Below are 16,633 nucleotides of genomic sequence, written 5' to 3' on the forward strand. Positions count from 1 at the left end.
TCACCCACATCTGTGAGTGGAAAAGATGCTCCCCCTCCTCTGGATCTTCGGGCTCATTCTTCTGGATCTTGGCAGTGGCAACAATGGCACTGGGCTCCACGTCAATGATCTTCTTCTCTTTGTCATTCCCCTTATTGGGTTCTGACTCAAGGTTGGAACATGCATCTGATTCAGAAGCCTTCAACTCTGCCACCAATGACTGCTTGGTCCAACACTCACTTATGTTGTGAGTGGGGCTCTTGTGGAACTCACACCACTTTCCTGTGTCCTTCTTCGATTTCGTGGTGTTGTTATTTTCTTACGGCTTTGACGCGTTGTCTTGGGTCACCCCGCCTTGGCTTTGTCCTTTGGTCTTCGTATTTGCAGATCCAAAGTCTCACTTCTTTTGTTTAAACTTCTGCTCGATTTTGATAACGTATTGGTACATCGTGCCAAGCGAGGAGATGTTCAAGAACTCCATCTCTTCCTGGATGTACTTGTGTAGGAAGCTGAGGTATTTGAGTACCAAATGTAGCTCAGAATCCTTGATACCCAACTGTGTACGAAGGGTATGAAAAATGTTTGTGAACTCTAGAATATCTTGGTCCCTTCCCTGTCGCAGCGTGGTCCACTTTATGTATTTGTCCTCATAGCTCTTGACAAGGTAGTACTGCTCCTTGATGGCATCCCAAAATGAATTCCAAGTGGGTGCGGCTGAAAATAGTGATCCCATACTTTCATCCTTCTGCTTTCAATAGGTTTCCCACTAGTCCTTGATGTGGGGGGCTGCTTTGAGAAGAGCAAAAATAATATTTTCCTGACTGGAAAAATCATGAACAAAAAAATAACCCTCTAACAGATTTAGCCATTTATCTATAGCATCTATGTCTATCTGACCCTCGAATATGGGAATTTAAAAATTAACTTGTACCTTAAACGGTGTGGCATTTCCAAAGTAGTTGTTGGAAGACAATGCATCGCCTTTGGGTAGCCGCTGAAGGATCTACGCAAAGTTGTCCATCATCGCGTTCCTTTGTCGCTCGAGGGCTTCTTCAAGCAATATTTTGATAGGATCTCCTACCCCCTCGTCTTTCTTTTCATCCGCCATGGGAGGCCGTCGAGATTTGAGAGGCTGGTCTTGCAAAAGTTCGACAAGTTCAAGCCTTAATTCCTTGTATCCCGACCTGGTTGGGGACATGCAAAGAAAAACAGAGAAAAAGTAGACCACTCTGATACCACTGATCCAGATTTAAACAAGAATGCAACAAATTACAGAGATAACCATAAACACAAAGATGCAGTGGAAATAATACTTCATTTCATTAATGTAAAATACTGAAATATGCTTACAAACAGAAATGGAAATAAACTAGCTAGGGCGATGGTAGCTTATCTCTGAGAAGAGATGTGGCAACTACATGCCTCTAAACTATGTTACAATGAGGCTCGAAGGCCTATTTATTGTTGAGAAACAATGGAAAACCCTAAATATCCAAAAACCTAACCCTAGAAGATGAAATGCCAAATTGTGGGCCCCGTTTGGGTAAATTGGTACATCAACTTCCCAGGGTCGTAACTTTGGCATACAATCTTCGTTTGACATGCACAATATCTCGTTAGAAATATTTATCCAAGAGATACAATTTTGGGAAGAGCAAAATCAGTCCATGGACCCATGTTGCTCCCAATTTTCCCAAAAAACGTCTTTTAGGCCTCAAAACGGCTTCGGAAGTTTAGGACCCAAAAAACTACTAAAAATAGTAAACTGTGCTACAATTAAGGAAACTGAAAAAGCTAAAAGAAACAATGGTGGGGCTCCAAGTGGACTTGTCAGATGGCCACCAATATCCACCTGGATCAGAGTGTGCAACTAGTTTTGAGCTGTTGAATAATTTGCTTACAAATGATCCGGTATTGAAGATTGTAGATCCTAATAAAGAGTTTTGGTATGTACAAATGCTTGCAAGAGAGGACTTGGTGGAGCCCTAACATAGGAAGGACAAGTGGTATGTTATGAATCAAGGAAATTGAATGAGCATGAGAAGAACTATGTGACTCATGATCTTGAGTTGAAAACTATAATTCATGCCTTAAATATGTGGAGACATTATCCTCTTGGAAGGAGGCTCGTCTTGATGAGTGATCACAATGAGCTGAGGTACTTGTTTTACCAACCTAATTTGAATGGTAGGTAAGCTAGATGGTTGGGTATTCTCAGTTAGTTTGATTTTGAGATCATGTACATTAAGGGAAGGAAAGTAGGGTTGCATATGCATTTAGTAGAAGAGTGCATGTGAATCACATTGCAACAATGAGTTCTTGTGGGATAGGCTTGTAGGAGTGGATCTTGCAGGCAAAACAACATGATGAAAAGTATCAACAGTTGAGGCAAGGTTACAACAATAGGGTGAAGGTAATATAAATGAGGAGTATCACCTCATAGCATATGACTTGGTTAGATTCATGAACAAGATTTATGTACTAGATGGCAGTGAGCTCAAGAAGCTTATCTTGACGGAGTTTCATGTCAAGCTAATTCTCTTAATATTTGGATAGGAAAGAGGTGAAAGGGGTAGTCTTAGTCTTAAGATAGTTAATCTTCTTATTTCCATAATTGTGTTAATACTTTGTGGTTCGGGTAGAGTGTTAGGGCATGGTATCATTAAAGATACAAAGTTTGGAGTTGGTTTTTACAAAAATATAGTTTTCAAGGTTCTTAGAAAGTTATAGGTAAAATATGTATTCATGGAATACCCATAACCCTTGTGAAATTTGAAATATGAATTGATATTGAAGGGATTTTTATTAAGAAACCTAGAAGTGGGTATCAAACCTAGAGATTATTAATCGAATATAAAGACAACTTTATTTTCCATTTTTTCATCATGTATAGTTTGTGCATTATTTATAACATTGTCAAGCATTTGATTCTTGTTGGAGCAAGGGGTAGAAGAAGATTATGTTGGGGGATAAATCTTAGGTGGAATACCAAGAAAATAGATAATGTGGGGATACCATAATTGATAATAAAGATTCAACACACAAGCACTTGGAAACTACATCTTTTGGAGATAAGATGGTCATGAAGGATTTCAAGGAAAATTATGGGACAAAAGTTGATGATGAGAAAGTGGCACAACTACTCAAAAATGAAGAAATTTTGGGTAGAGTGGAAATATATGCACCGTATTGGGGTAACTACAAACTTCAACGGATTGTCACCCTATTTTATGGTGTAAGGGGATTCTACACCTTGTTCATATGGGTAGGAAACATTAAGGGATTGGAAAACTAGCTTACCAACTATTGAAAGTTATAGAAAGAATTTTAGGGAGCCAGTGAAATCATCACAAGGATTTCCATGAAGAGTTAGAGAGAATATATCAACAAGATTTTGATTATATGTGATGTACTCAACACATGTGACAATGAAGGTATCCACATGGTTTACAAAGTATTGGACAAATTTTCCACTCAACATGTGTGCCATATAGTAAAACTTTAATTATAGTGCATAACACTATAGAAACTCAAAAAATATATCTACAAAAATGACACATAAAATACTTGAAATAAATAATACCTCATCAAAATAATAGTACTTGTTTTGTATATCTCTCTAAAGAGTGAATATGTAATTCCTAACAAAATATAACACTAATAATATTATGCCTAGCTCAAATATCTTAAAAGATTATTTGAATTGGGAACCTTGTCACTCAAACCTGTGAAAGTATTTGATATGTTTATAAATATGTTTTTTATTACTCTCCCCCATTTCTAAAATAGGGATATCATCCTCAAGAAAATCAATCATTTTTAACACCACACCTATAGAATATGGTGGATATATACGCTCATATCTCCCTAGTGTGAACATGATATCGGGAAATCCAAGTTGAGTGGAACCCATGGAAAGATTCATATGGAAAATTTTCAAATTACCACATTTAGGGTACTTTGTCCCACCTACACATCTTTTACTAGAAAATATATCTCAAGATTCCTTTTGTATAATATCATTGAAATAAAATCACACATTATGGGAGGAGGAGGGTTACCTTGCTAGTGACTTTTGTGAAATACATGAAAGTATATGGAACTAAACATGGTATGAAAATAGAAAGTATCATATAAAATGTTTGGCCTAATACACCATGATTTCAATAATGGTGATATTGACCTCAAGATTGACTTCTTGAAATTCATCAAATATTTCAACTTGCGTCATCTCCACAACATGCTTAAAATTATCATCATACATGGCTCTAGATAAGTTATTCAATGAAAAAATGTTTTCAATTCAATATAGCATGGAAATGGGTTTTTAAAAACCCTATTAACTTCTCTCTGATTCCTTCTAGAAGTCCAATTAGGTAGGGTTTCCTACAAATAAAAGCCTAACAAATAGCTCCATCATTTTCATCTATATGGACACTAAATCTAATATGTCTTTACAATGTTTTCCTTGAAACATGGAGTGATTTTGATATCATTATCACCATTCAAGTTCTTGAATTTCCTGGTGAGACAACAATAGTTTTAATTTCTATGCAAGCATCTTTGACATTAAGTTTTCTTAACTTCCCAAATAAATATAATTTTCAATACCATTTTTTATATGTTTTCATGTCTAACATCTTGATATCCTAACCATTCTATTGCATGTCTTAAATTTGGTCTATTTTATCAATCTAGGACTTAAGTCTATGTCATCACTATTTTTTCAAAAAAAAACAAAAACAAAAACAAAACAAAAAACTTAATTATATTAATAATATGTTCTCTAATCATACAATTAAGATTCGAGTCCCCAAATTCTTCTCTTGTGTTCACATACAAACTCTCTAAAGACTTACACCCCTTTTAGAATCACTACAACTTCCAATTATTCTTGAAACATGAGAAGGGATAAGGTTTTAAGATAACTAGTTAAAATATATTCTTGCATAGAACAATCAATTTTTCGCATGTTGCATAAAAAAATGTGTTAAATTAACAAACTACGGTATGTAGAATATAAATCAAAATGAATTATAATATCTAATTGGTGAATGCTCTTAAAAATTATTGATATTGGTTTCAACGATATGCTTGAAGACTCTCTAGTTAGATGCATAAGTGGGGCAATGGGACAACTTGGATGTTGACTTTTTCTTCTTACATGACATTATCTTGGTATTTAAATAATGCTTGTCATGTTCACTTCATCTCTTTAGCCTTATCTTTCACTTTATCGTCATCAATTCATTGGAAGTTATATTTCCTTTTGCATTTTGTGTTATTCTCCATCCTAATTACCGATTAGTGTAAATTCATATTTGATTTCACACAATTTCTTGTTTTTTACCCCATATTTGTGTTTTCCCTCAACCAGGGTCTTTTAAAATCATATGAAAATCATGAAGCTTTTAAAAAACCCTCTAATGGGCCTCAAAACAAAAGTATATAACAAAGATCAACTTTTGACTTAGTAACCGGAGAACCCCCAGTAAAAACCATCTTTCCGTCAACGTTTCAAATCCCAACAGGGATCCATCATCAAGACTATTATTGAGTGTTGATAGTAGAAGAGCTCAATTGCAAGATATTCTGCAGCTCTTCTTGCTATCTTCACCCTAAATTTTTCGAGTAAAATGATTTCACTCCATGTATCCCCTCCGCATAGGGAAATGATTCTGGATTTAAGACTTTTGTGGTTGATATCTAGAACCCACAGTAAAAACCATCTTTCCGTCAACGTTTCAAATCCCAACAGGGATCCATCATCAGGACTATTATTGAGTGTTGATAGTAGAATAGCTCAATTGCAAGATATTCTGCAGCTCTTCTTGCTATCTTCACCCTAAATTTTTTGAGTAAAATGATTTCACTCCATGTATCCCCTCCGCATAGGGAAATGATTCTGGATTTAAGACTTCTGTGGTTGATATCTTCTGACTTAGTAACCGGAGAACCCACAGTAAAAACCATCTTTCCGTCAACGTTTCAAATCCCAATAGGGATCCATCATCAAGACTATTATTGAGTGTTAGACATGGAGTGAAATCATTTTACTCGAAAAATTTAGGGTGAAGATAGCAAGAAGAGCTGCAGAATATCTTGCAATTGAGCTCTTCTACTATCAACACTCAATAATAGTCCTGATGATGGATCCCTGTTGGGATTTGAAACGTTGACGAAAAGATGGTTTTTACTGTGGGTTCTCCGGTTACTAAGTCAGAAGATATCAACCACAGAAGTCTTAAATCCAGAATCATTTCCCTATGCGGAGGGGATACATGGAGTGAAATCATTTTACTCGAAAAATTTAGGGTGAAGATAGCAAGAAGAGCTGCAGACCTTCAATTATATCTTGCAATTGAGCTCTTCTACTATCAACACTCAATAATAGTCCTGATGATGGATCCCTGTTGGGATTTGAAACGTTGACAGAAAGATGGTTTTTACTGTGGGTTCTCCGGTTACTAAGTCAGAAGATATCAACCACAGGAGTCTTAAATCCAAAGATCAATTTTATAAGAACAATGTGATTTAATATGATGATGTCAACCATGGTTTATGATTCACCCTATTTGGAGCAAAAAAGGTTAAAAGATAAATAAATAAATAAAATGACACCGCTTTTTCAACTTGTATTTTCTACTTATCTCCTTGCAATTTTACTCAAATTTCGAGTGGGAGCACTTGTTGGATACAGAATTTAATTTTTCATCCAAGGAATACCCATGTTGCATAATTTTGATGGACCATACTACATGAAAAATGTGAAATGCATGAAAAAAATGTGATTGCAATCACGTTTTTTCATGTATTTCACATTTTTCATGTATTAGGGTCCATCGAAAGTATGCAACATGGGTATTCCTTGGATGCAAAATTAAATTCCGCATCCAACTAGTACTTTAGTTCGGAATTTGAGTAAAATCATAGGGAGATAAGTTGAAAATACAAGTTAAAAAATTAGTTTTTCCTTTTCCTCCAAAACGTGATAAGGTAATCTAATCTTATTTTATTATTTCACTATTATTTTATAATATTCCTTAGGACACCATTTTAGACCTCAAAATTTCTCCAATAAATTGAGATATCATGCTCAACTAAGGGCTTAAAAGTCTAAAATCAAACTCCCTTTTATAAGATTTCTATAACTTCAAATTTCATTGAGTGAAATCCTTTCATATTTTCTATTTTAAGTAATAGAATTAATATCAGTAGATTCTTCATTAAATCCTATATCCAATAGAATATCATTTAAATACATTTGTTTTAATGTGATTTTTTTCTTCTTAAACTTACATTAAAAAGAAAAATCCATCATTTAAATACATTTGATTTAATGTGATTTTTTTTCTTCTTAAACTTACATTAAAAAGAAAAATCCATAGTTATGAAGATACCGAGAAAAAAATCATAATAAAATTACACAATAAAAAAATTCTAAAAAAATATGTAGGACAGCTATAGATGTTTACTCTTCAAAAGAGTGTTCTGGTTTTATATTAAGTACATAAAAACGAAAAAAATATAGGAAGATAAAGAATGCAATTCAAATATCATTTTTTACTTTGATATGTGTGTGGGCACACAAAACAAAAGAAATAGAAAGATACAATACGTTTTATGTAGGGACGTTTACATTGAGTTAGTTATTTGAAACAAAAGTCACTATTTAACTTTCTAAAAATTTGCAAAAACAAACATATAATTAAATGTAAGTTAGACAGATATATATGTAAATTTTTATATATAGCTTGAAAAATAACATAAATTGTTTTTCACTACGCATAGAAATTCATAAGACACATATAATATGAAATTCAATGGCTTCAATTTAATGACTAGGTAAAAATTCATATTTTCATTACCATATTACACTAAAAAGTGTGGTACATCATCATGGATTTACCTCTCTTTAAAATCATGGTGTATCTATTTTATATGGTTGATGTTTATTTTCTATCAATCATTTCTTATGTTGTGATACAAGTCTTATGTTGTGATACAAGTCTAGACTTGTATGTACTTGATGTGGCACATCTTTTAGGAATCTAACAAATGAAGGTAGGGGTAATGTAATTATTGTAAAAGTAGTTACTATTATGTTTTTTTTTTTTTCTCATAATTATGTATTAATTTTTTTTTGGATAATTCATTTTATGTGAGACTTTTTCCAGGACCCAAAATTGATATGTTGATGTTAGATTACGACAGTTTTATTACACTTCAGAGAACTATAATCTACATTTTATTATGTTTATGATATTACATAATAACATAGATTAAAAAAAATAACATAAATTTAAGAAAGTAATATTGCCAATTTAAATTAACTAATGCATATATTAATAATTAGTGAAGCGAGAAATACAATATTAAAATTGCCTAATAATTTGAACTACAAGATCAAATATTGACAAATATATTAATTAAGCAAAACACATTAATAATTCTTTAAAGAGGAGGGTTTTGAAAAAATATTGACCTTAGATTGTTAAATATGGTGAAATTTATTCATACATTCATCAAATGTAATGCAAAAAAAACATGAAATAAAAGGAAATTTGGATAATCTTTCTTAAAATTTAGTCTATTTATATTTTATTAGCATATATTTATCTTAATTTTGAATTTACCCAGAGTCAAGAAAGATTCATTTTTTCAAGATGCAGGTGTCTTTTTAGTGTAAAATTTGAGAAAATATTTGCACCGAAGGAAATTTGATTCCTTTAAGCGCTTGATAGATCTAGAGCTAAAATAAGATAGATGTAGGTTGGTTCTTAATAATTATTTATAGTTATATAAATTTCACATCTCAATATAAAAATATTAATATCTTTAATTTTATTAAGATTCTACTTATATATATATATAGATATGTCATTTTTGTTTAATATGTTTTATAATTTTTATAACTTAATATTTTAATATGATATGTATAGTATAAATAAATAAATACCTACTTGTCTTAAAAAAGAAAAGAAAAAAATATTGAAAATATTTAATTTTATATGTTTATTAATTAAATTTAAATATAAAATTTTAAAAAACAATAAATATAAATCATACTAAATATATTTATACACATAATAGCATAATTTTGATATACTTCCTAATAAAATTTATGAGTATGAGTCCAATATACCCTTTTGTTAAAGAGTTTAAAACCAACATTATAATTAAGTAATTTTAAAACAAAACATTATAATGCGTGATAAATAACCTAATATTAAATACCAACATTCACCTCTGCCCTCTATTCGTAATCTTAAGTACAGTACAAGGTCTAAGGCAAAATTGATATGGATTATCTTTCAAGCATATTATCACAATAATCAACCTTTCATCTTAGAATAATGCAAGATCACAGAAAACTATCAAATATCGTTATTGTTAATTTTTTTTCAATTTTCAAATTTTAACAATATTTAAACATTATTTCCCTACATAAAACCTTTGTCGAATATACCAATATTCAAAATCTTCGACACTTGTCATCATCTAGACCTTATCGACCTTAAAATAAATAAAAGCAAAAAAATTACCATTCATACTATCATTGTGTAAGTGTATTGACCTTATCACCTCTTCTTGATGTTATCAACTTATATAGGTAAAGTAAAGAAATTACAATTCATATTTATGGTCGACTAGGAGTCTGTAGACCAGTCATTGCCTCAAAAAACTCTTTCCAGAGCTGGTTTTTTTTATACACCGATAAATACTTTTTATTGGGTAATAAATGAAGAAGATACGTAATTTTTTTCACTAATTAGAACACATGAAAATATGTAGTTTCTTTTTGAATTAAAATGGAGTTGATAGGTGATATTTAAAAAATATTTTATTATAAATAATAGATTAAATTTTAGAATATTAAATAAAATATTTTAGTATCAATTTATTGTATATATAAATAAGAGAAAAAATAGATTATTGAAAAGATTTTTTTCAACAAAATATTGTGTAATTATTTTTAGGTGAGTAGATATATAATCATTTTCATGTACAATATGGAGTTGACACTTGACATTAAAAAATATTTTAATGTTAACCATAAATAAAATATTTCAAAGTCTATATTAACTAAAATAATTTTATATCAACTTGATATATAAAGAAAGAGAGATAAAATGTAAAAAATAACTTAATCTATTTTCTTCATATATGCAATTGATTTAATTCTTCATATAGTTGATATTTAAAACATTATTAATAACAAAAAAAACCAATATGAACAGTAAATAAAATATTTCAATATCAATACTGACACACATATATAAGGCAATTAAATGTAAAAAAATTCTTATGGTTAAAAAATTTCAAAGGTGTGTGCTTAGTATGAGGAAGATGTACAATTCTTTTTCTGCTCAACATGGAGTTGACATGTGACATATTAAAAAACATGTCTAGTTATTCTATAGTTTGATTTTTTTTTGCCCGAATCCCACAATACAATTGTGGGTGAAATTTTGATCTTTGGTTGTTTAAAATTCATTTTTGTCTACACGACTAGATTCGACACCATGAAAAACCCTTGGAGCACCTAAATTTTGGAAAATATTCTGTAAAAGCTCCAAAACATAAAAGAGTTAGAGTACCGCTATTAGGAAATAATGTAGTTCCATCCTAAACTCTGGATCTATCATGGATTGAATGAGATCAAAATTCCATGAAAGATTTACACCTCTAAGAAGTGCATGGTGGTTAAAATATTTTAATGTTATGTTGCCTAGTATGAGGGAGATGTGTCCTTTTGTGTTTAACATGGAGCTCACACACAATGTTAACTCTAAACCTGGTATGCTTTGAGAAAGATCAAAATTTGACAAAATATTTACACTTCTAGGGACTTTGATCCCTATCAATGCATGATAGATCTTAAGATGAATCTACATTGGAGATCTGTAAATTTCCATGGATATTTCAATGGAAAATTTTATCATAACAAATATAATAAAAATAATTGAAATCTATGCTATGAAATTGCTAAAATGTGAGAAATATAGAAAGAAAAAAATCATGAAACCATACAAGAGCAAACCCAACTAGAAGGTGAGGCTACTCTGCTCTCTTTTCTCTAGTATGGAGATATGCAAGTACAAGGGAAGAGTTACTCTCTACCGAAATACTTGAAACATGTGACTTTTAAGGCTACTACAAAACTATAGCCCCCTCTATTCTACTTTATACCTTCCCACTCCGGATTGCTTTGTTCAACTAAGCAACTAAAAACAATAGCATATAATGGAAACCTTACTCCTCTTAATGGTTTGATATTTAACATAGCTTGATAGCCAATTAGGGGTAAGGTTTGACTCCCTCAAACCTAAATTAGAGTTATGGTTTTGGACCTTCTATAGTTTCCTTGAAAGTCCACACATGGCTAAGCCCATTTGCATAAGTATTTGGGGTTGATGTGCCATCCTCTCATACCATGGTTGTCAACACAACAGGGAGGCATAATTTTTGCATATGAATTCCAAATGGCATGATTCTTGCACCATTGTAAAGGTTTCTAAGTGTAGATCAACAAATTGGGGTCCTACACTAAAATATGAAAATTTTGACCCTAGAAATATCATTTGATGCCTCAAAATAACCAAAAATGTTTCAGAACCAAGTTCTCCAAACTATGACCCACTATTAAAATGACCCTACAAGCTTATTTCTCCATTTTTTTCACTTTGAAAGCATTGAGATAGATGACAAATATTATAATGATTCAATCCAAATTAATTGGATATAAAAAAATGACAACATGACAACATTAAAAAATATGATCCCACTTAATAATATATGAACTCTCAACCATCAATTGGATTTATCTCTGCTTGTTGGGAGAATGATTGTCATCCCTCCATCCAAATTCAATTCAATTCTCACAAGTGACATGATGAATTTATTATAATGATTTCGAATATTATTATTAAATTTAAGCAATCCTTCGAAAATTGAATAAATATATATATATTTCACTTCAATTAATTTTTTTTTAACTAAGTAAAGATAATAGCAAATCCTTAATACTTTTCAATTTTTTTATTAAAGGATGGATGAAAAAAATAGGCAAACCAGTGAACTCTCAAAATTTTTAACTATGTAACGTCCCAAGACAAATCCGTAATACCCTTCTCCATCTCCTTGCTAATGGAGGAATGAAATAGGCAAACAAGTGAAGAGTGAACAACATAAATTGTGTTTCTTAAACAAAACCCCAAAACTTAGGTTGAGAAATTATGACAGAACACGTATTATGGATCATTATTGCTTTAATGGAAGTTGCCTTGAGCATATACTGCCCTGTACCGACTTCAACTTAAGTGGGCTGATGACATAACATGCGTTGTGAATCATTATCTTCTTGGAAGTTGCTTTGGGTATATGCTGACCATCACTGACTTCTACTTGAGTCAGTTTAATTATTCTATCAAAATAGTTTGAAGACCTGCATTTGGCATCATTTCTTCATAGACATGCAACTTAGGTGAGGTAGAGCACATCAAATTGTGTAAACTTTACTAATAAACCAAAACCCCAGCAAGCACTCTATGAATATTATATGTGCTTATTATATGTACAGAACACTTTTTTTGAAATGGTCTTTTCCACTATGCATGTAGATATTGCTTCAATATAGAGATTTGTAGCTTGATGCTTTCCTACTATGTCTTCAACTGTCAGTTGCATTCTACTTCAATATATAGATTTGTAGGTTGATGCTTTCCTACTGTGGCTTCAACTGCCAGTTGCATGTGTTTTTATTTCTAGTTCGTGAAACTGTATTACTAAATAACGAACAAGAGGTATATAGTGATTAGTTATTTTTGGGTTTACAATATAGCTGATGAAATGGTTGAATCCCATAAATAGAGCAAGTGAGTTTACAGTATAGCTAATAGACTGGTTGAGTTGCATAAAACAACCAGAATTCAATTCCAATGAAACTTTAAATGTATGCTGTTTATCCCCAAAGGAGATTCAATGAAATTTACAGTTATGCAACATTTTAGTCCCCATCACAACGAGAAAATACCGCTCTCAATCTTCATTTTAACTTGAAAATACTGCACTCAATGCTCTTTACCAACCAAATCTTAAAGGCCAATGCACAAGTTGTTCTGATCAGAGCTACTGGATTCCAATTATCATTGACTGTCTCACTCACGCAGAACCTGCACACTAATGTTTGAGCATATGCACCCAAGATAAACAATGCAAAATATCATTCTCTATAATATATCTCAAGACCATAACAACAAAGAATAAATTTATCCTCATCATACTCAAAGCCTGGTAGTGGCGTTTTGTCTTACTTTCATAAATTGATCTAAAAGGATTAAAGAAAGTGCACAGATATAAATATTTGCATTAAAATGCATTAAGAGCATTTATTCCTACCTGATTAAATACTACCCATGGAATAACTGAGTAAAAACAAAAATCACAGTAGCTCATTCTGTACACTGAAGGGAACATCATTAGGAAAGGACACTTGCATATATGAGGAGAGGGTCCTCTTAAAACTGAAGCCCATGTAACATGCCACTATGAGCTGCTACTATCCCAATCCATGTATACAGTGTCATCATTTTCAATCAAAACTTATCATCACTTCTCCAAAATGATTAAAAACAATTCATTGGAGGCACTCCATATGGTATTCACAAAAGCAAGAATGATGCTCACTAGTAGGATGACCACGGCAGTGAGTAACTCCATGCACGCGTGGAAACAAAAGAAAAAGGCAGATACACTCCCTACGCAGGCATTGTCCTGATCATGTTCAAAGAGTCTTTCTCAGCCTACTCCTGTCAACAACTTCGGCCTAGCTAGCTGTGGAAACAGGGCAAGTATAGTGTCATCAATTGGGCATTTTAAGAATAATTTTGAACCTGATTATTAGAGAAGTGGTTAAACAATTCACTTTTTTATGGTCATCAGATTCCTAAATATTCTAAAAATATGCAATTCACATAAGTTTAGATTCCTAAATATTTTAAAACTTTGCAATCCACATAAGTTCAGCAACACCATAACACCAATTAGCAAGTGGAAACATTTTAGAAATTGTTTATAAGTTAAGAATATGTGTGTTTTTTGTTGGTAGCAAAAGATTAAAATCTAGAGTAAGATATGTAAACTTCTGTAACACCTTTCTTTATTCATTATGATGTCTTGGTGGCAGTAGATTGAAAATTAAAATAAAATTTGTAGATCTCTCAATTAGAAATTAAAAGAGTAGACATGGTACACAGATTACTCAAAACAATTCGTATATTATTCCATCACAAATTTCAGATACATTTTACATAAATAGTAACAAATTATTGTTGAAAAAATATCTCAACAAAATAATCCACTCAACAAACTAATCGTACACATGCAAACATTATTCCAAATCTCTGTAAACTAAGTAACCAAATTCTAAGGGAGGATCTTAGTGTTAAAATATTGTTAAAGTGTATACTAAAATATAATATAAAAATTTAAACCAAGCTTTTCATTGCAGCACACCAGAATCTCGTTGATTTATTTCCTTTGTGATGAAACAAGTATTCACCCAATTTAATTGAACGCTCTACAACTGAATGTCTCGAATGGCCTAAGACCTGCAAAACAGATTACATTCAAACATGATCAGCAATGATTCTACATACACTAAGATTCAAAACAAATCTCTAATTACCTCTATATTTTCCATCAGGTAGCTATATTTCTCCTCCTGTCCTCCCCCATGGTCAGTTTCTTTGCAGCAAGAAAGTCGGCGCTCATTGCATCCATAACATACCATATAGATTTTTCTGCATCTCCATACACTTGGGTTCACACATGGAATAAAAGTGGGCTACCTTTGCACCATCTGCCGGAAGAATCAGTTTGAATTGTTGCTGGATCCCACTACTACTCAGGAATTCAGTTTGCATTGTCTCTGGATCCCACTACTGCCCTGGATTTCCACGATGAAACCCTTCCAGAAGGCGCGACGGTAGCCCACTTTTGTTCCATCTAGTGAAATTCAAAGCGTGCCTCACTTAAAACATCATCCAATGCTTAAGCGAATGGATGCCCTCTTGCTAAATCCGGCCTTCACATCATCTTGGGCAGGCAAGCCAACATGCACTCTCGGGTCACATGGCATTCTCTGCAGTTTTACATAAAACTGTAAAACGAGAATTTGTGAGGTGTTTTGGATAAGAAAGAATTGAAACCCCCTGCATCTTTCTTCAGTGGATAAAGGGAGATCGAATAAAGCAATTTTGAGGTATAATAAATTATAACATTAATAAAGGGCACTGATAAAGGGAGATCGAATAAAGCAATTTTGAGGTACAATAAATTATAACATTAAGAAAGGGACTTATTACAGTGGGTAAGATGGGGACTTATTAGACTTGTAAGTTTCATGGATGCTTTTTAAATCTTAATATAAGTTTTAGAGATGTTTCTTAGATCTTAATTATTAATTTGAATTATTTTTGTGTTTTAATAAATTTATATATATAGTGTAATGTCCGGAAATTAAAAAAAAACAAAAAAACAAAAAAAAAAATAAAACAATGTAAATATTTGATTTATTGCAATAGAAACAAACTGAACTAGTTACTTGTATCTGATTAAAGAAATTAAATATAATTTTGGTTGATGATAAATTGTAAAAAAATGTTCCCGGAATGAAGGGAAACCCTCAAGGAGGAAGCTGTCCTCTTGAGATGAGAAAAACAGTTGCGGGGAGGCAACCCTAACTACCTTTCACTGGCTGGAGGATTTCCGGAAAAAAGAAGGGAAAAGAAAGTTCTGTGCTGTGGTGATAGGCAGAAGAGAACCAAGAAAAAAAAAGAACTCCAAGTAAAAAGGAGAAGGCTAAGTCTGGTGATGACCAGATAGCCCTGCTCACTATACAAGCAATTTGCAGAGGCTAAGGTCTTGTAAGCAGCACGGGGGGAGATTCTGGTCCTGTAGGACAAATCTCATGGTTGGGCAGTTTGACTAATAACAGACCCATATTTGGGTGATAGTGTGGAAACTATACTTGATCTAAGGAATCTCTAGGCACCGTTTCTTCTAGGGAATCGCCAAAAGACAACATTTCGATCAGGAGCAAACAGAAGAGCTTCAGGTATGGACCAATCTCTGGACTGATATTACTTAGTAATTTTGTAAAGTTAATCTCAGCATTTCCTTTCCTATTATGTTGTGATTTATGTGATAGCATTAACTTACAAATAAAAGAAAAATTGTGCGGGAAAGTAATCTAGGGGACAGAGGTTTATATCTGTGTTCCTTCCTGTTCTTTACTTTTCTTTCTTTTAATAAAAAGGAAATGCATGTAGTCCTAGGAGTCAATGGAGAACAAACCCTCTTAAAGAAAAATTACAAAAATTGGAACCACGTGAATACAGGGATTTATTGTGATTGTAGGGTTCTTGGAGATAAAGGGGCTGTGTGATAACAACAATTATATATCTTGTATATTAGCAGACGGTGTGATAGGTAACTGTTCTTTGACCAGAACCTAAATAAATCCCGTATAGAAAAAAAAAAACAAGAAGTATGTAATATAAACACTGGCATAATCAAATTATAATTTATTCCAAGAAGGACCTGAGATATAAAGCCGGATACGCTTAGGTATGATGGCCTCGGGATCCAG

Source organism: Pinus tabuliformis, chromosome 1_1 (assembly GCF_031772625.1).
Source record: "Pinus tabuliformis cultivar Carrire ecotype Pingquan chromosome 1_1, CPIR1, whole genome shotgun sequence".
Lineage (NCBI taxonomy): Eukaryota > Viridiplantae > Streptophyta > Pinopsida > Pinales > Pinaceae > Pinus > Pinus tabuliformis.